The 18,232-nt window shown below is 34.2% G+C and overlaps 1 pseudogene; it reads right to left on the bottom strand.

Moving 5' to 3' along the window:
- Nucleotides 1–2,271: 2,271 nt before the first annotated feature.
- Nucleotides 2,272–18,232, bottom strand: part of LOC141553013 (2-acylglycerol O-acyltransferase 2 pseudogene) — a 32,412-nt pseudogene continuing 16,451 nt past the window's right edge.

The following is an 18,232-nucleotide window of genomic DNA, read 5'->3' on the forward strand; positions in this document are numbered from 1 at the left end:
AGGGTTTTAGATTGGCTCTTTTATAATAGCCAAAGTGGGGGATAGTGGGAGGAGTTCCAAGTTGGCTCTTTTTATCTACAAGTTAGGTTTCAGCTTGAGCTGGAATTGAGAAAATCTTAGAATTGAAGGGGTGTTTCTCCAATTCAATGGGATTGGTATCTCCAACTCTGGACTCAGCTAGCTCCACCTAAATTACAGAATGAAGTTGTTTGTCCTTGGACAGGGTCTTTACAGTGGCAGGGTTCAAGGTGATGTTCTCCTTCAAGGAGCTTCAAGTGCTTTATTTTATGGCTCATTCCCAAAATCAGAGAGAGAGAAAGAGAAAGAGAAAAAGTTTGGGGGCTCCCCTCGTCAATATCTTTTGGCCATTTATCAGTTGGAGAATGGCTTGAACTATTATAAATTTGAGTCAATTTCCTATATATGTTAGAAATGAGGCCTTTATCAGATCCTTTGCATGTAAAAAATGTTTCCCCAGTTTATTGCTTCCTTTCTAATCTTGTCTGCATTAGTTTTGTTTGTATAAAAACTTTTAAACTTAATATAATCAAAATTATCTATTTTATGATCAATAATGATCTCTAGTTCTTCTTGGGTCACAAATTCCTTCCTCCTCCACAAATCTAAGAGGTAAATTATCCTATGTTCTTCTAATATGTTTATAATATCCTTCTTTATGTCTAGATCATGAACCCATTTCGACCTTATCTTGGTGTACTGTGTTAGGTATGGGTCTATGACTACATTCAGTTTCCAATTTTCCCAGCAGTTTTTGTTAAATAGTGAATTCTTATCCCAAAATATCCAAAATATTTGGTTTGTCAAATATTAGATTGTTATAGTTATTGGCCTATTCCACTTATCAACTTCTCTGTTTCTGAGCCAGTACCAAATGGTTTTGATGACTGCTACTTTATAATCTAGTTTTAGATCTGATACAGCTGGGCCACCTTCATTTGTTTTTCTCTTCATTAATTCCTTTGAAATTCTTGACCTTTTGTTCTTTCAGATGAATTTTATTGTCATTTTTTCTAGTTTAAATTCTTTTTTTTAAAGGAAATATTTATTGGGTTTTTTATCTTTATATTTTCTGAATTTTCCCCTGACTCCTTCTCTTCCTTCCTGCCTCCTACAGATCTGTCCTATTTAACAAAATATTTCTTTACAAAAGAAAAAGAGAAAGATGAGGGGAAAAATTCTGGCATTAGATTTGATATTCTATACCTATATCTCCCTACCCCCTTTCTTCAAAGAATTTGGGGAAGGGGTCTTTTCATACTCTTTGGGGTTAAATTTATTCTTTTGTAATTCTGCCAACTTTCAGTTTTGATTGGTTTCTGGTTGTTCTTTCCATTTACATTGTTGTAGTAACTGTGAATATTGTTTTCTTGGGGTCTATATACTTCATTCTGTATCAGTTCATGTAGACCTTTTTATGCTTCTCTGTATTCATCACACATATAATTTCTAATAGCACAGTAATGTTCATAGACCACAGTTTGTTTAGCCATTATCTAGTAGATAGGCAGCTGTTTTGTTTTTAATTCTTTGCTGCAAAAAAATGCTATCAATATTTTGGTGTATTTCCCTTTATCAATAATATGACTAGCAGTATAATCTCTAGGACAAAGGGCATCAACATTTAGTCCCTTTATTTGAGTGATTTCAAATTGCTTTCCAAAATAGTTGCATTGATTTATAGCTTCCCCACATTCCCCAACTTTCCATAACTCCTAAACTGAAGCTTTATTAATTATTATTATTATTATTATTTTGTTGAGGCAATTGGGGTTAAGTGATTTGCCCAGGGTCACAGAGCTAGGAAGTGCTGTGTCTGAGATCAGATTTGAACTCAATGTCCTTCTGATTTCAGGGCTGGTTCTCTATCCACTGTGCCACCTAGCTGCTCCTATTAATTACTTCTGAGATTTTTCACATCACGGATTATGGAGCAGCTAAGTAGATAAAGGCAAACAGTGTTGTCTTTGGAGTTTGACCTTAGTTTGAATCCTGTTTCTCATACCTACTAGTTGTGTGATCTTGGAAAACTCACTTTGCATCTCTGGGGTTCCATTTCCTCATCTATAAAATAAGGGGGCTGGATTCTATATCCTCTAAATTTGAGATCCTCTAAGTATGAAAAAGATGGGTATGAATTGCTTCTTTTGCTTGCTTTGGCACCACAATTGCTAGTCAGGGCTCCATTATTTGTGATGTCACCCAAGAACCAACCAAGAAGAGAAAGAGTATATATAGGAGGTAGTGGGCTCATCAGAACTGCAGGTGCTACTCCAGGGGGATGTTCTATTTCGTCTTGTGGACTTCAAAGAGGTTGCATAGTTCTGCTCTTTAATGCTAGTGTAGACAGTCTACTTTCTTTTGGGATGGGTTGGTATTTTGATCCACTTTTTGCCTCTGGTAAGGGAGTAAGCCAAAGTTGTACTGAAAGATCCTTCAGATATGGAAGAGAGGGAGGGTTCTACAATTTCTCCTGGAACCAATATAGCCAGGACCCCTGGAGATTGTCAATATGGTCAAAGAGTTCGTTCACCCTAAAGGAGAATATTGGCACTAGACTTGCCCCATGAAGCAAAGCAAGCCTAAAAATCCTTTCTGGTTCCTCAGTAGTAGTGTGTGGCTTCCAGGCCAAGCATCCAGGTCTCTTGGGTACCTCCCACAATGATTACTAGCAAGTTTCCACTTTCCTTCTTGTTCAGCAAGTATGAGACACCCTCTTTTTCTGATATGACTAAATCTACAGTCAGAATATAGTCCCTGAAGAGAGGAATTTGGAACCATAAAGTCAGCTTCATCAGGTAGGCTCGGATATCAGGAAGGAAAAATGGTACCTTCAATACAGAAGTTGGTGAAAGCTCCAATAGCCAGAACACCAAATGGAAAGTGGAGGGAAGTCAGTAATATAATTCTGGGTTGGGACCAGTTTTACTGTCTTGATAAGTGAGACAGATACTTCCATACACACCATTGCTTCATGAATTGAATCTGCCTCCCATTTTTCCTTGAGGTGCTGAGGAACCAAAACTGAGGAAGAGTCCAATGAAGATGATTATGCAGATTATGCACCCATAACTGAAAATGCACTGAGCCCCAGCTAGAGTCTGCAGTCGCTGCACCAATGCACTCAGAGAGGCAAGAAGGAATTCATCTTCACCCCAAACTGGTGGTCTTTTCAAGCTATCCCATGGAATGGGGAAAGGGAGGAGAGAGCCTCCCTTAGATTGTCTAGTAGGATCTCTGAAATCAACTAGAACAACCAGTATTCAAGTTCTTAAAGAAAAAGTCAAATGAATTATAGTAGGAAACAGACAATGGGTGACCTCAACTTTCCCTTTTCAGAAGTAGTTAAGACTAACTATATAAAACAAATAAGAAATAAGATGAATTTAGGAAAAGTGAAATATGATAGCCCCTGAATGCTAATATAAAGGAGCATATTTCTTAGCTGTACATGACACCTTCACAAAATTAGCCTTGTATTAGAATAAAAGCACCACAACCAAATGCATAAAAGCAGAAATGCATACTTTTTCTAGACAAAATGTTTAAAAAAATACATTTTATAAAGATCCATGAAAGCACAGGTTAAAAGCTAATGGGAACCTAATCTAATCCTTAAGAATATGTGGGTCAAAGAACAAAGCATTTTAAAAATTGTTCAGTTGTTCCAATTATGACCAACTTTTTGTGATCTCATTTGGGGTTTTCTTGGCAAAGATATTGTAATGGTTTACCATTTCCTTCTAAAGAACTGAAGAAAACAGGGTTAAGTGACTTACTTAGTATCATGCATCTGGTAAGTATCTGAAGTCAGATTTGAACTCAAAAAAATGAGTCTTTCTAACTCTAGGCTTAGTGCTCTATGCACTGTACCAACTAGAAACAATGATAAGTTCCATGAAAGAAAATGGTAACAATGAGATAACATTCCAAAATTTGTGCAATGTAGCCAAAGTAAGTACTTAGGGGGAAAATTATATATCCAAACAGTTACACAATAAAAAGAGAGAAAAAGCAGAGGCATGAATTGGGCATGCAACTAAAAAAAAAAATTAGAAAAAGCACAAATAAGAAATCCCAATTAATGGAAAAAGAATTTTGAAGCGAGTTTTTCTGATGAAGGCTTCATTTCTCAAATATACAGGGAATTGAGTCAAAATTTTTTTGAAAAAAAAGAGCCATTCTTCAATTGACAAATAATCAAAAGATATGATCTATGCCCAAAGGGGTATTAAAATCATGCATATTCTTTAATCTAACAATACCACTAGACATCAATCCCAAAAGAGATTTAAAAAAGAAAGGAAAGGACCTATGTGTCCAAAAATATTTATAGAATTCTCAGGGCAAAGAACTGGAAACTGAGGAGAGGCCCATCAATTTGGGAATGGCTGAATAAATTGTGGTATGTGATTATGATAGAATATTATTGTTTTGTTATAAATGATGAGCAGGATACTCTCAGGAAAACCTGAAAAGGCCTCCATGAAATGAAGCAAAATAAAATGTACTGTATACAAAGTAGTAGCAATGTTGTGGGATTATCATCTGTCAATGACTTTGCTCTTCTTAGCAATACAAAGATCCTTTGAAGGACTTATGATGAAAAATGCTATCCATTTTCAGAGAAAGAACAGATTCTCTTTAAATATAGATTGAAGTATACTTTTTTAACTTCATTTTTTGTGAGGTTTTTTTTTTTTTTTTTTTTTTTTTTATTGTGGAGATCTGTTTTGAGTTTTTTTCTCCCCCCAATAGGACTTTTATGGAAATGTTTTGCATATCTTCACATGTGCTTCCTTAATAGGGGGTAGAGATGGGGAGGAAGAGAAGAAATTAAAGTTTTAAAAACAAAAGAAAAAAATGTTTTACATGTAATTGGGGAAAATAAATCTATTAAATACACTAAAAAATGAAAACAATAGAATTAGAGATAGAAGAGACTTTAAAAAATCATCTAGTCTATCCTTTTTATTTTAAATATGAGGAAACTGAGGCCTAGTTGAGAAATTTACCCAAATTTCTCAGACAAATACTAAATGGCACAAACTGAATTATAGTCCCAATTTTTTTATTTCAAATTCTGCACTCTTATCACTTCACCTCTCAATTGGGAATTGATATACCAGTTCTTTTTTTTTTAAATAATAGCTTTTTATTTTTCAAAATATATGAAAAGAAAATAACTATATGGACATGTATACATATATTGTATTTAACATATACTTTAACATATTTAACATGCATTGCTCTACCTGCTATCTGGGGGAGGGGGTTGGGGGAAGGAGGGGAAAAGTTGGAACACAAGGTTTTGCAACTGTCAATGCTGAAAAATTACCCATGCATATATCTTGTAAATAAAAAGCTATAATAAAAAAAAATGTTAACTATAAAAATATATATGCAAAGATAGTTTTCAACATTCACACTTGCAAAACCTTGTGTTCCAATTTTTGTTTCCTCCCTTCTCTTTACTCCCTCTCCCAAACAGCAAGAAATCCAATATATGTTAAAATGTACAATTCATCTATACTTATTTCCACATTTGTCATGTTGCACAAGAAAAATCAGATCAAAAAGGAAAAAAATAAGAAAACAAAAATGACAAAAAAGCTTCAAATACTATGTTGTGATTCACATTTAGTCTCTATAGTCCTCTCTCTGGATGCAGATGGCTCTCTCCATCACAAATCTATTGGATAGGCCTAAATTAGCTCATTGTTGAAAAGAGCCCTGTTCATCAGAATTCATCAATTGTTGCTGTGTACAATGTTCTCTTGGTTCTAGTCATTTTACTTAGCGTCAGTTCATGTAAGTCTCTCCAGCCTTTTCTGAAATAAGCCTGCTGATGTTTTTAATAGATGACTTTTTATAGATTTTTTTAGATGATGACTTTTTATAGAACAGTAATATTCCATAACATTCTTATATCATAACTTATTCAGCTGTTCTGCAACTGATGGGCATCCACTCAGTTTCCAGTTCCTTGCCAATACAAAAAGGGCTGCTACATAAATTTTTCTACATATGAGTCCTTTTCCCTTTTTTATGATATCTTTGGGATACAGAGTCTGTAGCAATACTGCTTGATCAAAGGGTATACACAGTTTAATAGCCCTTTGGGTATAGTACTATACCACTTTCCAGAATGGTTGAATCAATTCACAACTCCATCAGCAATGTATTAGTGTCCCAGTTTTCCCACATCCTCTCCAACATTTATCATTATCTTTTTCTGTCATCTTAGCCAATCTGAGAGGTGTGTAGTGGTACCGCAGAGTTGTCTTAATTTGCAGTTCTCTGATCAATAGAGATTTAGAGCATTTTTTCATATGACTAGAAATAGTTTTAATTTCTTCATTTGAAAATTGTCTGTTCATATCCTCTGACCATTTATCAATTGGAGAATGGCTTAGATGTACTAGTTCCAAGTGGACATAAACTCAATTAGAAATGAAAGCAGTTTACATAACGATCTACTTACTTTTTTCTGAATTTTATCAAATTTTGAAATAAATTAAAGTTAAATGATTATTGCATTTTAGTACTCCCAAGGACTTGTGATTTCCTCTGTTCAAATTTTTGTTCTACCAACGTTAATCACAAACCCTCTTTACTTTAATATCACTGCCTTCCCACTTTCACTCTAACCCCTCCACATCCAAAAGTAACCAGTACTTAACAATCAACATTCTGATATGATTTTCTTTGAAGTTAACTAGGCTACTCTTCTGATGACAGATATATAGTTTGCAACTTGATTCATAAACCAAGTCTTTCCAAGAGCCTATGAACTCCCAGAATTCTCAATCAGTTTTTCACTTTTATGCATTAGTCAGTCAATAATCATTTAATAAGTGTCAACTATGTGTCAGGCACTATGATAAAAGATGAAAATACCAAGAAAGGCAAAAGAAAGTCCCCAATCTCAATAAGCTCACTATATAGTGGGAGACAAAATATTCAAGCTAGTACAGAATAAATTATAAATTATCAAATAAGAGAAGCTACTAGTATTAAAAAGGATTGGGAAAGATTTCCTACAAAAGATGAGATGTTATTTGGAACTTGAAGGTAGCCATAGAAATCAGTAGGCTCCAAATGGATTTACATGTGAATTCTACCAAACATTTAAAGAACAACTAACTCCAATGCTATATAAACTATTTGAAAAAATAGGGATTGAAGGAGTCCTACCAAATTCCTTTTATGACACAGACATGATACTGATACCTAAACCAGGTAGATCGAAAACTGAGAAAGAAAACTATAGACCATTTTCCTTAATGAACATTGATGCTAAAATCTTAAATAAGATATTAGCAAAAAGACTTCAGAAAATCATCCCCAGGATAATACACTATGACCAAGTGGGATTTATACTAGGAATGCAGGGCTGGTTTAATATTAGGAAAATTATTAGTATAATTGACCATATTAATAATCAAATTAATAAAAACCATATGATCATCTCAATAGATGCAGAAAAAGCATTTGATAAAATCCAACATCCATTCCTACTAAAAACGCTTGAGAGTATAGGAATAAATGGACTATTCCTTAAAATAATAATGAGCATATATTTAAAACCTTCAGTAAATATCATATGTAATGGCAATAAACTAGAACCTTTCCCTGTAAGATCAGGAGTGAAACAAGGTTGCCCACTATCACCATTACTATTCAATATAGTACTAGAAACTCTAGCCTCAGCAATAAGAGCCGAGAAATAGATTCAAGGAATTAGAGTAGGAAAAGAGGAAATGAAATTATCACTCTTTGCAGATGACATGATGGTATACTTAGAGAACCCCAAAGACTCTGCTAAAAAGCTATTAGAAATAATTCAGAGTTTTAGTAAAGTTGCAGGATACAAAATAAATCCACATAAATGCTCAGCATTTTTATACATTACCAACATAATCCAACAGCAAGAGATACAAAGAGAAATTCCATTCAAAATAACGTTCGATAGTATAAAATATTTGGGAATATATCTACCAAAGGAGAGTCAGGAATTGTATGAGCAAAATTACGAAACACTTGCCACAAAAATAAAGTCAGATTTAAATAATTGGAAAGACATTCAGTGCTCTTGGATAGGCCGAGCGAATATAATTAAGATGACAATACTCCCTAAACTAATCTATCTATTTAGTGCTATACCAATCAGACTCCCAAGAAACTATTTTAATGACCTAGAAAAAATAACAACAGAATTCATTCATATGGAAGAACAACAGGTCGAGAATTTCAAGGGAAGTAATTGAAAAAAAAAATAAATGAAGGTGGTCTAGCTGTACCTGATCTAGAACTGTATTATAAAGCAACAGTCACCAAAACCATTTGGTATTGGCTAAGAAATAGACTAGTTGATCAGTAGCATAGGTTAAGTTCACAGGGCAAGATAGTGAATAAAAATAGCAATCTAGTGTTTGATAAACCCAAAGATCCCAAATCTTGGGATAAGAATTCATTATTTGACAAAAACTGCTGGGAAAACTGGAAATTAGTATGGTAGAAACTAGGCATGGACCCACATTTAATACCACATACTAAGATAAGATCAAAATGGGTCCAAGATTTAGGCATAAAGAACGAAATCATAAATAAATTGGAGGAATATGGGATGGTGGACTTGTGGAGAAGGAAGGAGTTTGTGTCCAAGGGAGAACTAGAGACCATTATTGATCACAAAATAGAAGATTTTGATTATGCCAAATTAAAAAGTTTCTGCATAAACAAAACTAATGCAAACAATATTAGAAGGGAAGTAACAAATTGGGAAAACATTTTTACAGTTAAAGTTTCTGATAAAGGCTTCATCTCCAAAATATACAGAGAATTGACTTTATAAGAAATCAAGCCATTCTCCAATTGATAAATGGTCAAAGGATATGAAGAGACAATTTTCAGATGATGAAATTAAAACTATTTCCACTCATATGAAAGAGTGTTCCAAATCACTATTGATCAGAGAAATGCAAATTAAGACAACTCTGAGATATCATTACACATCTATCAGATTGGTAAGATGACAGGAACTAATAACGATGACTGTTGGAGGGGCTGTGGGAAAACTGGGACACTGATGCATTGTTGGTGGACTTGTGAAAGAATCCAACCATTCTGGAGAGCAATCTGGAATTATGCCCAAAAAGTTATCAAAATGTGCATACCCTTTGACCCAGCAGTGCTACTACTGGGCTTATACCCCAAGGAAGTACTAAAGAAGGGAAAGGGACCTGTATGTGCCAAAATGTTTGTGGCAGCCCTTTTTGTAGTGGCTAGAAACTGGAAAATTAATGGATGCACATCAATTGGAGAATGGTTGGGTAAATTATGGTATATGAATGTTATGGAATATTATTGTTCAGTAAGAAATGACCACCTGGAGGAATACAGAGAGGCTTGGAGAGACATATCAACTGATGCTGAGTGAAACGAGTAGAACTAGGGGATCATTATACACTTCAACAATGATACTGTATGAGGATGTATTCTGATGGAAGTGGATATCTTCAACATAGAGAAGAGCTAATCCAATTCCAATTGACCAATGATGGACAGAATCAGCTACACCCAGAAAAGGGACACTGGGAAATGAGTGTAAACTGAGAGCATTGTTTTTTTTTTTGTTTTGTTTTGTTTTGTTTTGTTTTGTTTTGTTTTGTTTTGTTTCTCTTCCCAGATTATTTTTACCTTGTGAATACAAACCTTCCTTTGCAACAACAACAAAAAAAATTCGGTTCTGCACATATATATTGTACCTAAGATATACTATAAGATATTTAATATGTATGGGAATGCCTGCCATCTAGGAGAGGGGGTGGAGGGAAGGAGGGGAAAAACTCGGAATAGAAGGAATAGAAGGGAGTACAAGGGATATTGTTGTAAAAAACAAACAAACAAACAAACAAAAAACTACCTATACATATGTACTGTCAAAGAAAATGTTATGATTATAAAAATTAATAAAAAAAAAAGGAAAAAAAAAGAAATCAGTAGGCTGAGTTGAGGAGGAAGGGTATTCCAAATAGAGAAAAGAAATCCCCAATTAAACACAAAATAAAAATCCTGAAATTCAAAGGAGATTAATAAAATTGACAGTAATAAGATCCTCTCCCCCAAAAAGCTATTGATTAAAAAATAAATCTAGGATTTGGTTTTCATTGGGGGAACCCCAACAATAATAAAATAGATAAGCTATTAATTTTATTTTAGAAAAAAAGAAAAAAACAAATTATTATCAAAAAGGGTGAATATATCACTAATAAAGATGAAATTAAAGCAATAATTAAGAATTATTTTGCCAAATATATGCCAATAAATCTGAAAATTTAAATGAAATAGATAAATATTTATAAAAATATAAACTACCCAAACAGAAAACAGAAAAGAAAATAGACTACTAAAATTAGTTTGTCTTTGAAAAAGAAATTGAATAAACTACCAATGAGCTTCCTAAGAAAAAATTCCCAAGCCCAGATGGATTCAAAAACAAATTGTACCACTTAAGTAACAATTAACCCCAACATTCTATAAAGTATTGGAAAAAATAGCTTAAAAAGTAATCCTACAAAATTCTTTTCATGATACAAATATGATTTTGATAACTAAACTGGGGAGAGCAAAAACAAAGAAAGAAAATTATAGACCAATTTCCTAAATGAATAGCAATGCAAAAAATTTTTAAATAAAATACTAACAAGGAGATTACAACAATATATCACAAAAATCATGTATTATGAACAGATGGGATTTATATTAGGAAAGCAGGGATAGCAAAACTATCAACATAATTGATCACGTCAATTACAAGGAGAACTAAAATGAGATGATCATATCAATAGATGTAGAAAAAGCATTTGATAAAATTTAACACATTCCTATTAAAAACAAAAACACCAAGAAACCATAGGAATAAATGGAGCTTTCATTAAAATAAATAGTAACTATTTAAAATCAAGACCAAATATTATTTGTAACATTAAAGCCTTCCCAATAAGATCATGAGTGAAGCAAGGATGTCCGCTGTCACTTTCGTTATTCAGTATTGTGCTAGAAATGTATGTATAGCAATAAAAAAAGAAAAAGACATCAAAGGAATGAAAATTGGCAACAAGGAAACACAATTGTCACTTTTTTGCAGATGATATGATGGTATATTTAGAAAATCTTAGAGAATCAATTAAAAAACCAAGTAAAACAATTACACTTCAGCAAAATTGTAGGTTATAAAATATACCCACAGAAATCATCAGCAGTTCTATACACTATTAACAAAATTCAGGAGAACGAAATAAAAAAAGAAATTCTATAATTACAGATGATATAAAATGCTCAGGAGTCTACGGTAGTGTGCTTTCTAGAGCCCCACATTGAGGTGCCAAAATATATCATCTGGACAAGCTCTCTGGAGGATCTCAGGATCAGCCCGAGTCCTTGGTCTTAGAGGAGGAGTGGTAAGGCAGGGACCCATGTGGATGGTCAAAAATAGAGTCCATTTATTTCAAGTTCTTTCAGTCTTAAATACCTTAATACAATTATATCACCACAGCACACTGAGCATGTACTAACTATAGTATCGTTACATAACACAGGACACTGCACATGTGCTAACTATAAGCACCCTGTTATTATTATGTAAATGCCTCTTTATTGCAAGTATGTCTGCTTCAAGTAGAACACAGGTTATCATGCTCCCCTAACTTCTCAGGAAGACTGAGACACACCCAAGGGGAGATGAGAGCTGAACCAGACATTGTCAGCAGTCTCCCTCTGGGCTGAAGGGTTTTACACCTCATTGAGAGTTCCCCCACTGTCTGTGGCCCTCTACAGTCTGCTTACTAAAACAAGTCCTGGGATTATGTGAACACAATTACAAAAGACTTTTCACACAAAAAAAGATAGATATAAAATATTGGAGAAACATTCATTACTCATGGATAGACCAAGACAATATAACAAAAATGAGAATTCCACCTATGTTAATTTACTTCTTCAGTCTCATATCAATCAAATTTCCAAAGAATTATTTTTATAGAGCCAAAACAAATAGCAACAAAATTCATTTGGAAAAGAAAGTTCAAGAATAAGTGAATTAATTGGGGTGGGAGGGAGAGAATGTTAAGGAGGCTTGTTATAAGAGTAATTTGCAGTTCCTTCAAGTGTTATGATTCACAGCTGTGGGGGGTTTTGGATTTAGGCATAATCCTTAACAGAGGCAGCCTAACAGTTTCAGATTTCAAGCTAATTACAAAGAAATAATTCTCAAAACAATGTGCTACTAGCTTGGAAATGGAGCAGTGGATTAGAGAAGATAGATTAGATACATAATACACAGTAGTAAATGACCATAGTAATACAGTGTTTGATAAACTCAACTATTTAAACTTTTGGGGTAAGAATTTAAGATCTGAGAAAAATTGCTGGGAAAGCTGGAAAATAGTTTTGGCAGAAACTAGGCACATATCAACATTTCATAACACATACAAAGATGAAGTGAAAAGGTAAAAGGTGACATCCTAAGCAAATCAGGGGATATTGGAAAATATCTGTTAAATCTATGAATTAGGAAAGCGTTTATGATGAAATGAGATAAAGAAGATGTTAGGAAGCAAAATAGGTAATCTTAATTACATGAAATGAAAAAACTTTTGCACAAGCAATGTTAATACAGCCAAAATTAAAAGGAAAACAAGAAACTGGGAAATAATTTGCCACTAATTTTTTCCAATAAGGACCTCTTTTCTTTCAGGCAATTGGGGTTAAGTGACTTGCCCAGGGTCACACAGCAAAGAAGTGTTAAATGTCTGAGATGAGATTTGAACTCAGGCCCTCCTGACTTCAGGGCTGGTGCTCTATCCACTGCACCACCTGGCTGCCTGAAGGACACCTTTTCTTAAATATCTAGGGAACTTGAGTCAATTTTTTAAAAAATAAGAGCCATTACTCAGTTGATGACTAGTCAAAGGATATCCTAGAAAAAGAAATCAAAGCTATCAATAGTCATATAAAAATATTCTAACTCCTACTGACTAGAAAAATTAAAATTAAAACAATTCTTAAATACCACCTCATGACAGGAAAAAAAAAAGTCATATGCTGGAAAAGATATGGAAAAATTGAGGTACTAATACGCTGTTGGTGGAATTGTGAACTAGTACAACCATTTTGGCAAAACAGATTGGAATTATGCTCAAAGCACTATAAATCTTTGCGTACTTTTGACTTGGAAATACCACTAGTAGCTTTGTATCCTAAAGAGATTTTAAAAAAGGGGAAAAGACCTATTTATACAAAAATATTTATAGTAACTCAAAGAATTGCACAGTAAAAGAATGTCCATTAACTGAAGAATGGCTGAACAAGTTATGCTATATTATGGTAGAATACTATTGTGGTAAAAGAAATGATGAGTGGCAGGGGTAAGCCAAGGTAATATAATAAAAATGACAATTCTACCTAAATTAATCTACTTATTCTTAATCAACCAATTAAACTGCCAAAAATTACTTTATAGACCTAGAAAAAATAACTCATCTAGAAGAAGAAAAGGTCAAGAAGATCTAAGCAATTGATGGAAAAAAAAAAAAAAAAAAGGCAAAGGAAATGGCTTAGCCATACCAGATGTAAAACTATATTATAAAGCAGTGGTCATCAAAAACATTTGATACTGGCTAAGAAACAGAGTAGTAGATTAGTAGAATAGGTCAGTTACACAAGACACAATAGTCAATGATTATAAGTAATCTAGTGCTCAATAAATAAAAAAAACTCCAGCTTCTGGGATAAGAAGTCACTATATAAAAAAAATTGCTGAGAAAATTTGAAAATAGTATGGTAGAAACTAGGCATTGACCAACATCTAATACCCTACAACAAGACAAGATCAAAATGGGTTTATGATTAGACATAAAGCATGATACTATAAAAATTAGGACAACAAGGGATAGTCTATCTGTCAGATCTGTGAAGAAGGGAGGAATTTATGGCCAAAGAAGAACCAGAGAACATTATGAAATACAAAATGGAGAATTTTGATTACATTAAATTGGAAAAGTTTTGCACAAACTAAACCAATTCAGCCAAGATTAGAAAGAAAACAAACAAGTGGGGGAAAATTTCAGCCATGATAATAAAGGCCTCATTTCAAAAATATAGAGAGAACTGATTCAAATTTAAAAGAATACAAGTCATTCTCCAATTAATAAATTGTCAAAGGATATGAACAGACAATTATTACAAGAAGAAATCAAAGCCATTTCTAATTATCTGAAAAAATGCTCTAAATCACTACTAATTAGAGAAATGCAAATTAAAACAACTCTGAGGTACCACTTTTACACCTCTCAGATTGGCTAAGATGACAGGAAAAATAATGATATATGTTGGAGGGAATGTGGGAAAATTGGGACACTAATGCACTGTTGGTAGAGTTGTGAAACTCAATGATGTGTTTAATTTATGTGGGATTACTTGTTGCCTTGGGGAGTAGGGAAGAGGTAGAAAAATTTGGAACACAAGGTTTTGCAAAGGTGAATGTTGAAAACTATATTTTCATGTATTTAGAAAAATAAAGTACTATTAAAAATGAATGTTGAAAACTATATTTGTATTTGGGAAAAAATGCTATTTTAAAAAAGTATTGATGAGCAGGATGGCTTTAAAAAAATCTTGTAAGTCTTATGTGAATTGCTACAAAGTGAAATGTGGGACCAAGGTAACATTGTACAAAGTAACAGCAATATTGCAAGAATGATCAACTATGAAAGACTTGGCTACTCTGATCAAGATTGATCTAAGACAATTACAAAAGAGCTATGATGAAAAATATTGTCCACTTCCAGAAAAAGAACTGATGAACTCTAACTGCAGATAGGATACCATTTAAAAAACTTAATTTTTATAATTTTATTTTGTTTGAATTTTCTTTTTCAAGACAGCTAATATGGCAATGTTTTGCATGACCTTTCATGTATAATTGAATTCAAATTGCTTGCCTTCTTAAGGAGGGGTGAGGATGGAGGGGGAAAGAAATGGAAAATGAAAATTTAGAATTCAAAATTCTTTTCTTGCTTAAAATTTTCTTGTAAAATTTTTTTTACATGTAATTGGGAAATACTTAATGCAATATATAAAAATATTATGGCTTTTGTTCATTAGTAAAATTGCCTAAATTTAAAAATTATTTCAATATTTCCTTGCACTATAGACACTGAGCCTGAATATGTTGCAGTGGTTCTCAAACTATGGCCTTAGGCCAGATTTGGCCTACTGAGGACATTTGTGTGCCCCTGGTTATGGCAAATGGGCTGAAGGGTGGAGACAGAGTGTGAGTTTTTGTTTTTACTATATTCCAGCCCTCCAACAGTCTGAGGAACAGTGAACTGGCCCCCTATTTAAAAAGTTTGAGGACCACTGTATGAACCTTCTTTTCTCTGGCATGAGCCTTATATACATTTATATGGGTTTAGAGAAATAATTGGGATTCAGTGAAGGAACTTATCTAAAAATTTTTTTTTAACTAATTTATTTTTTGGTAAGGCAACCGAAGTTGAGTGACTTGCCCAGGGTCATACAGTTAGGAAGTATTAATTGTCTAATGTCCTCCTAACTCCAGGGCCAGTGCTCTATTGACTGGACCATCTAGCTGTCCTTATCTAAAATTCTTAATAGACAATAGTAAATAGTATAATATTATGAAGCTCTTGCCCAAGCAAAGGAAGGAAGATGCTACTGACCCTTTACTTCAGTATCAGAAATCAAGTTATCTTTCATTTTTGCGTTGCCCACTTGCCTACTTCATCCTAATCCCCAACAGAAGAGAAGCAAGAACCCATTTTTTATTTCTAACCGTCCTTGCTAAAAGGAGCTATAAAGATAAATAAAAATAGATAGAGAAGCTATACCTGTACAACCCTTCCCTATTTTCCATAAAGAGAGTAATTCCATTGCCCATTAAACATAATTTGCCTAGTAGATAAATGATCTAGCCCTAATCTAACCAGGCCTACTCACTTGAGGGGTAAAAGGAGTAAGAAATGGGCAGGGCTGGAGAGCCTGTTGGCATTTTACCCTGCTTGAGCCCCTTCCTAGGAAGCTGGGCAGTACAGAAAAAGGCATTAACTTCCTACTTCCAGCTTAGCCACAATGAATCAGAGAATAAATAAACCCATGAACAAACATAATATATTTGGCAATAAGTTACTCATAGTAACTCCAAGTTCCAAAGATCTTAACTAGAGGAGCATAAAGGTGCTGCCATGAGATCTGGGGCTACCCCTGTCCTGTGAGAGCCCTCTCTCAGAGTTCTCCCTTCTCTGCTCTTACTATTGAGCTTTCTTCAGAGTTTGTTCTTTCTGTTGTCTCATTATTCTTTCAGGGGCACCGAATGTCAGGCCTGTCCTGTCTTAACACCAGACCTCTATTTTCTTTTGTCCCCAGAGGCTGGCCTATCCATCAGCAATCTCTTCTCTCTAGCTTTCTCCTTCCACAGCTTGCTTTGTTCTACCACTCATTAAGAGGTCACAGATTCTAACCTTCTGGTCAGTTAGGCTCCCTTCAGCTGAAGTGACCTAGATCCAACCCCAGTTACTTTTAACCCCTTCTAAGAACAAAGTGTAGGTTCTTTTCCCCTAAAAATACAGTCCTTTCTTGATGTTCTGTGGTGCAAACCCAAAATTAGATTGGGTAGGGCTGGTGTTAGGACTTTATAGAAATAGATTTCTAAACCAAGGGGCAAAGATTTTATTATGATGCTAAGAATGTCTGTATTCAGGGGGGGCAGCTAGGTGGCGCAGTAGATAGAGCACCAGCCCTGAATTCAAATCTGGTCTCAGATACTTAACACCTCCTAGCTGTGTGACCCTGGGCAAGTCACTTAACCCCAGCCTGGGGGGGGAGGGGGGGAAGGGGGGAGAGAAAGAATGGTCTGTATTCCAAGAGAAGTCAGCAAGGAAAGAACTTTTAACAATTAACAAGGGAAAATACAGGTTTTCTAATTGAACTCTCAATTAACCAGGAGGAAGACTCCATTAAAAGGAAAATATCATGAGGTAAGAGTATGACACTGACTAGTGGGCTGAACTCATAGAGCAGTTAGCAGAATAACCCCAAAAGGGAATTAGTGGGGAAAGGGAATTATGCCATGGTGGGCTAAGCCTAAAAGGGAGTTAGCACCCTAAAAAGAGTTAGCTGTAATAAGGAAAAAAATGCCATAAAGCAGCAGTGTGGTTTGCTAAGCCTAAAAGGCCTTGGTGGGGATCTGCTATACAAGTAGATCTTTTATAGGGGAAATGTAACTGTGGGGCTTTTACATCATAACTTGGCTTTCTGATTGGATAATAGATGGGGTTTCTAGAGACTCCCCACTTGGGGACTCTATTTTATTTTTTTTTGTTGTTGCACTTTTAAAAAAATTTTATTTATAATTTTTTGACAGTATATATGCATGAGTAATTTTTTTATAACATTATCCCTTGTATTCATTTTTCCAAATTATTCCCTCCCTCCCTCTACTCCCTCCCCTTGATGACAGGCAATCCCATACATTTTACATGTGTTACAATATAATTACATGTGTTACAGTATAACACTTGGGGACTCTAATCAAAAGTCTACTTGAACAAAAAGCTCAAGTAAGGCTGATATGATCTTATTAGTGCCCTTCCCTGATTGAATCCAGGAATGTCATAATTCTATCAGTGCTTCAGGCTTTCTCTCCTAATTCCCACCTTCCCAAGATCTCACTCATCACTTTCCCTCTTCAATTGCCACATTATGTAAATCCAATATTGAGATATAAAGTGTCCAACCATTACTATGAAGTAGACCACTGTTTCTTTGAGTCTTCAAAATAACAAAATGTTACAAAGCCATACCATTTAATCTAAGCTCTGTCAAGAACATACTTAAATTTTTTTTTATCTTTTAAAAATTATTCTTATTTTTAATATTAACTTTATATATTTCAAAATATACAAAGATAAATTTCAATGAAAATGCATTCACCCTTGCAAAATCTTGTGTTCCATATTTTTCTCCTTCCCTCCCCACTTGGCTCTTCTCCTAGATACTATTATCCATTATAGGTTAAACATGTGCAATTCTTCTATACCTATTTCCACATTTATCATGCTGGACAGAAAAATCAGATGAAAAGAAATGAGAAAGAAAAAAACAAATAAGCAAACAGCAACAAAAGGGGAAA

This window comes from Sminthopsis crassicaudata, chromosome 2 (assembly GCF_048593235.1).
Source record: "Sminthopsis crassicaudata isolate SCR6 chromosome 2, ASM4859323v1, whole genome shotgun sequence".
In the NCBI taxonomy this organism is placed as follows: domain Eukaryota; kingdom Metazoa; phylum Chordata; class Mammalia; order Dasyuromorphia; family Dasyuridae; genus Sminthopsis; species Sminthopsis crassicaudata.